Raw genomic sequence first — 7,274 nt, forward strand, 5'->3', positions numbered from 1 at the left:
AACGATGATACCAAATGGATGTTCTTCAGTGCAGAATTCAGAGGAAGTTTTCTGAGAATAAAGTAAAGGTAGCAAACTTTATGTATACTTTTTTTTGTTACCTAAGAGGATTTGCACATTTAAATTCACTGTAGTATAATTGTATCTGGAGAGCAGATCTATGAACTGGAAACAAAGAATGACTTTTTAAAGCAGGTTCCATCACAGAAGATTTCTCACAGCTCAGTGCTGAGAGAAGCTGCCACTCACCATCATAGTAACAAGCATTCATGCTACTCTGCAGGTCACTTTCACTACACGGACACTGAAGATACCAGATGTGTCCCCACAAAGCTACATGTCCACCAAAACCTCTAAAGTGGGAAATCAAACATACAAAAATGCTCAAAATCCAAGAAGCTGGACCGACAGCCAAACTATCACAATGCCAAAGACAACTACAACTGAAACACACACAGAAGGTGACAGACTAACTCACAGTTTCATCATCACATCTACAGAAAGCTCAAAACACCTGATCATGTAGTGTAGAGGTTTCACAAATACTCAAGAGGATTTGGACACCAGACACAGATATTTTCCAAATCAAATTAGAGGCATAGCCCAGACAGCTTAACTTCTTCACTACAAAACCACACAAGACATAAAAGAAACATTGCCATCAATTCAATCTCATTCATTAAATCCGTTTAAATACGACTCAAATCATAATCAATCACAAAAACAGCTCAGATGTAAACGCCCAATAAAACAATATCAACAAATTCAAGGTCAGCAACAGGGGAAAATAATTCAAATTCCTTAACAGAAAAATCACCAGGAGATTAAGAAAAAACATCCAAATAATGTCAGTTGAAATGATCGGTTCAATTAGGTTCAGTTCACTGAGATTTTGAAGAGTGAAGGAGGGAAGGAAAGGCTTGCATGGCATGAAGGGTAATTCTGAACTGAGGCAAGAGAAAAGGGAAGAAACCTTGAGATTCTGAAAGAAAAAGAGACTTACCTGAACCCGGTTCCTGCAAAGGCATCGACATCCAAGAAGCAGCAGTCCGAGCAGGTTGAAGAGGTGCATCCTCAAAGTTGCAGGTTCTTGTGGACCAGGAAACTTTCACACTTTCAGCCGGTTCTGGGTTTTAAATCCACTACATTTGCTTTCGTTCATCACAGTTTGAAGCAAACATGACGAGAAGTTGGACTGGCCCTCCTGAAATCTCCTTTTTCTTAGCTCTCATTTCACTTCCTGTTGTCCTCCATGTTGTCTTTGGTAGCAGCCATCAGCCACCAGGTGTCTCTGCTTTATCACCTCACTTCCTTCCTGTCCAGCAAGGGAAAAAAGGGATATTCTGTCTGTTTTCTTTTTCCATTTGGCTACAAGCCTTATACCTGCTGCACAGGAGGAAGAGGAGGGAAATAAATGAAGGAAAACTGATGAAATTTCATAGCTGTTCACCAAGATGCCGCCACACAAACTTTGTATCACTGAATAGAGCTGCCATGATGAAATGTCTTAATATAGACTTTCACACTGAATAAACGTACTTTAAAATGCATGCAGCAGAGTTTTTCAAGCTATAATATGCAACACTCCTCTTTCTGTGTCTTGTGTACATGCATTATCCCAAATATTCCCTATGAAGGCCATTTCAAAGTGGTTTTCAAATTCCCAACTTGTCATGAAATCATCACATTGCACACCAAAATGTAGTGTACAGAAGTTGTACCAATAGACTCAGACCATCATGCATTGCAGCCTGTCCTTGAACTGGTGTCTATAAAAACATTCCTGCTGAAATTTAAAAGGCCAGTCTCCTAAATTCTGGCTAAACACGATGTAATATTAATACGGACAACAAAAAAAGGTGTTTTTTTTAGGCTCAGTTCTTCATATCACTGCTCTGTCTTGTTCTTTAATTTGCAAACAAACCAAATTAAACCAAATGTCTTCTGGGAAAGCAAAATGAACAGATGGTCGAATATATTTAATTTGATAATTGATCCATGTGAATTAATATTTCTTATTAGTTCCTGAGATGTTGTCATTCAAACATAATCTGAAATTTCAAAGTGTGAATAAATGAACTGAAAGCTGGTAGAAGAGCACATTTTTGTTGGTTATATGTAGGCAGAATTTCATAAATGTCTTTAGAAATATCTATATTTTATGCAAAAAAAAGTAATTCAGACAAATAATCAGAGATGGTTGAGCAGAAATTGTTCTAGAAAACACTGTGATTTGAGATGGGAAAAAAATCTGTTATTCCTGCTGTGACATATCAAAACATCTTCTGTGAGGATTTATTTGGTTTCCAAAGACACAATCAATATCATAGTAAGATATCCTATTAAGACAGAGAAATCTTTAACATTTCCTTTCTTACTGTGCTGTTTTTTGAAGAATAAAATGTGAAAAAATATGATTCTTCTTTGTCTGCTGTAAAAAATTTATTTAGATCTTATATATATGTCTAAATCAGGATTTCCTCAAATAGCAAAGGAACACAAGTCTGTGTCTATTATTTTTTTTTTAAAAATTCAAACTATGGAATCGGAAACATCCTGTGATTCAGATGTACACCACTGGGTTCACCCTCAGCTTGAAAATGTGCCATCTAATTTACATCTGCTCAATGTTTAATGTGATTTTTTTTCGACATTTCTTTTGTAATTTTTGTGCTAAAATGAACATGAAGTGAACCTTTGTGCTTTAAACTCTCTCTGAACTGACCAGAGCTGCTTTTCTCTATTGTCACCACTGAGAGGCGCCCTCATCCCTCTATAAAACACTGGAGGGGCGTTGAACAAGTCACTGTATGAAGAGACACAGTTTTTGCAAGAGGCAATCAATTTTAATGAAATTCCTTTATAGATTTCAGTCTGTATTTGTGTAGTGATCAAGCATGTGATTTATTGAGCTGAATAAAAAATACACAAAACAAAAATGGTTCTTTGACACACAAATAAGGAGACAGGACAAAAAACATGTATTGAACAGCAACAGACGCTGTTCACTGTCAAGTCCATTCATATGAGGATTTAAAGTAACTGCAGGATCAGCTGAAAGAGCCCTACAGGGTCTGTGGTGAGTCAAATAACACTGTTTGGATGATGACCTCCACAATAATCCAGCATCAAGCCAATGAGGCTCTTTCTTGAGCTAAATTTACTGCTAAGAGAGCTTTTGGAGGAAATATGGGATGGAAGCCAAGTCTTGAAACGCAGAAAGGTGAAATGGTGAGGCTGCGGAAAAGCCTGGTTCAGCTGCCAGAAGAAAAACTGACACAAAAAAACATCATTCACGCAATTATTCTTGGTCAAGAGGGGTCAGCACAGTGTTTTCCATTTGCAGGAGTAACTCGCAGCGTCATTTCATAGAATAAAACAAAACTTGGTAAAGATCCACTGGCACTGGCAGCTGAGATAAGCAGATACAAAGTCACTGCTGCTGCATTTGTGGGTGCTTCTTGTGACATTGGTGGGGCTTAGGATGAATTTCATTCTGTATTCCACTGCCCTTTGTGTGGGGATTTCAGAAAATGTTTGCTTGGTAAGATCCGATTGAAAATGTGTGTTGGTTTTCTGAGGCTGATATGTTGAGCTGACTTTAGTTTTGGCAAGTTTTAAAGAAGATACCTGACAGCTGAGACAAAAGACAGTGTGTGCATCGCTGGAGATTTTTGTTTTGTAAATCTAATACTTGGAAAATTTACTCCTTTTCCAATTGGCCAAACTAAATGTTATGATTTGTCATGTGGCTATTCAGGTTTATGTCAAGTATCTTGTAAATCCATATCAATTGGCCACCAGAAAGGTGCCCGACACGCAAATAAATCACAGAAAAATAACAGTTTAGATGATGAGGATTAAAAAAGCATTGATTCACTAATGTTGTAGTCACCATAAAACAGTCACACAACTTTATCTCTACCACAAAGTTGTAGAAAACTGGACAAAGGGTGCAAACATGAGCCAAAACTCAAGCTGAACTTTATGAAGGATGGAGATGCAGATCCAACACAACTACAGCGCCCTCCATAATTAATGGCAGACTGGTTAAGATGTGTTGAAAGCCTTAAAATAATTTCAATTTTTATTGCAGAAGCATGCTCTCACACTGAAAATTATAGAAAAAAATGTATTATAGGAGAAGATTAGGTGCTGTTTTGTTGGCAAAAGGGGGTTGTACAAAGTTAGTCAGGTTGCTAATAATTGTGGCACACGTGAGTTGATGTAAAAGAATTATTTCTTAATGTGTGATTTTTTCCCCCACTGAATAAATGCACTTGAATTAAAGGCTGGATTTTCCTCTTTTTTTCATTGTGGTCCTATATTATTTGGAAAAAAACAGAATTTATTAGAAGCTAAAGAACACATCTTAACCAGGGGTGCCAATAATTATGGAGGGCGCTGTATGTTCACTGTGTAGCTATTTTAATATAAATTACTAAATTGAAATAATGAAGGTCTTTAAACAACATTTCTGACACATATCCCCTCTAATAAACACAAAAAGAAGTCATAAAGCTGCTTTCAGGCTTTCATCCTATCGCTGATTATTTGCACACAAACAGAAATTGGAGCCGTGTGTTAAAAGTAATTAGCAAGTCTAAATGAAAGCTTGAGCTCAGCAATAATGCCGATTAAATGTTGCATTGTGAGCCGCCCTCCCTGCAACCCACACTCAACCATTTCCCCAAATTTTTCCTCGAGGACACATTTAAAAGACGCCGGCGATATTTTTTCTCAGCTCTGCATACAAAAGTCAACAGGAGACGCTGAAAATGATCCATGAAGACGGTCCACTGAGCGAAAAAAATTCCCCTCAGTCTCATTGTGTATTTTCCAGTATTTTCTTATTTAAATTGCTGATTAGTGCTGATATGACATTTATACATGATTATGCTCCACATTCCCTCATTTCCGTAATAACATAAATATTCTACTGGGTTGGGAGGGAACAAAGCTAAGGCTCAGCAGTTTCTAAGACTATTCTGTGTCCGACATGAGGAGGGCGATCAGTTTGCAGTCATTGTACAGGAGCATAATGTGTTGTGTGTGACAGAGAGCTCCATCACTGAATAGGTTTCTATATGTCAAAATGCCAAATAACATAGAAAGCTCTGAGCAGAGGAGGCAGCGTTCCAGAGCAGATGAAAGGCCGAACTTGTCTCTTAAATGTTGAGTAACAACTTTGTCAGCGGTCTGATGAACAGTACTGTGTTCGGATTTGCTATTCCACCCATGGTTAGAACCGTGGGCATTGCAGATTAAATTATTTGTTTTAGGTCTGACCAAAACACAAAGTGGGATGTAGTCAGTGGTGGAAAACATGTGTGCATTCTTCACTCAGATAACAAACAGAGTAACAAATAAGCCTCCTGTATCACCAGGGAAAATACACTTTTCCATACTGTTGAGCAGTTTAATCCTGATCCTGTCATGAAATATGGAGATTTAATGGTCAGATAAATTTGGATTAAAGAAGACAGTATTTTTCTTATATACTGTACAGTCATGGAAACAATTATTAGACCCTCTTTGTTTTCTTCAATTTCTTGTTCATTTTAATGCCTGGTACCACTAAAGGTACATTACCTGTAGAAAACAATGAACACAAGCAAAAAAGCAGCTGATTAGATAGTACTTTATGTCCTATTTGACATGCTTCAGCTTAACTGTATTCCCATAGTATATAAGAGGCCATTTCATGTCATCAGCAGCACTGCACATGTAAAGGCCTAGAGTGGTTTCCTGCTTTCATTCAAGCCGTAGCACAAGTCAGCAGTTGTCAGCTCTCACATAATGCCTAAAAGAAAAGAATTGTGTGAAGCCACAAAGGCAGCCATCTTGACACTGCTGGAAATTGGTATGAGTGAGAGACAGGCAGCGAAAAACCTGAAGATCTTCAAGACAGCTGTTCATTACACTAAGAAAAAAAATGGCCAACATGGTACTACCAAAGTGTTAGCTGGTCGCTGCAGGAAACGTCTTTCTACCCCACGAGATGACCGTCACTCATCCGTTCTTGTGTCAGGAATCGTCGTCATACCCCCAGGCACCTCAGAAATGAGTGGGCACTGTGGAGAAATGTGATTTGTTCGGCAAGGACAGTTGGAAACCGACTTCTTAAATCTGGTCTGAAGTCACACAGGACAGGAAGAAGCCCTTAAACAATGAAAGACAGAGGAAAGCCTGGTTACTCTTTGCTGGGATCACAAGGATTGGACTGTTGATGATTGGACGAAGGTTCTCTTCAGTGATGGATCCAATTTCCAATTGATGCTCATTCCAGCCAACTTACTGGTTAGTAGGAAGCCTGGAGGAACCTACAAACCAGACTGTCTGCTCCTACAGTAAAACATGGGAGTGGATCAGTGACGAGTTGTTTCAGTATGGATGGAACAGGGAAAATGCAATGTGAGAAGAGCGAATGAGCCAGGTCATGTACAGGACTACTCTTGAAAACAATCTTCTTCCATCAGCTGGAAAACTCTTTCCTCCAATAACTGGATTTTCCAACAAGACAATGCCCATTACCACACAGCAAGGACAGTTAAAGCCTGGATGGAGAACCAGAACATTGGAACCATGTCTTGGCCTGCTCAATCAGCAGATCTAAATCCAATAGAAGACCTGTGGAAAATCATCAAATGCAAAATGGAGAACCACAAGCCCAAAAACAGAACAATGTGAGAAGCTGGTGGAGAGCATGCCAAGGCGCATGCTGCAGTCACCAAAAACAATAGTTATATAATAAAGTACAAACTCCTGTGTGGATCATGTGACTAAAACAGACAGAAAATAAAACATGGAATGAATAAAAGATGTTTTTGGAGTTACAATGCCATAGCTATTGATGTGAGAACTAAAATGATTTTGGTTATCAAGAAAACCAAGGAAAATGTCTAGATATCAGCTCTTAAATTAAACTCTTATGAACTGTTTTTGCTATTATATTTGTCCAAACAAATGAATCTCTCGTTGTAGCAGGCATTAAAATTAACAAGAAATTGATGAAAACAAGGGTGGTCTGATCATGTTTTCCATGACTGTATATGTAGTGAAGAAAAGCAAAAGAAAATTGAAGCACAACAAACCCTAAATAAATGTTCTTAATTGCGTGCCACCTCTGGCTTTAGTTTAATTTAGTAGTTTTAAAGAATGGTGTGTTTCATTGACAACATGGGGCCCCAGCTGGATGTCTGAGTGTAAAATCCACTGGAGCTATTTTATTGTCTTCCATCTAAACCAACTGGAGCAAACCATTATTCCCCAAC

The sequence above is a fragment of the Acanthochromis polyacanthus genome, chromosome 10 (genome assembly GCF_021347895.1).
Source record: "Acanthochromis polyacanthus isolate Apoly-LR-REF ecotype Palm Island chromosome 10, KAUST_Apoly_ChrSc, whole genome shotgun sequence".
NCBI classification, from domain to species: domain Eukaryota; kingdom Metazoa; phylum Chordata; class Actinopteri; family Pomacentridae; genus Acanthochromis; species Acanthochromis polyacanthus.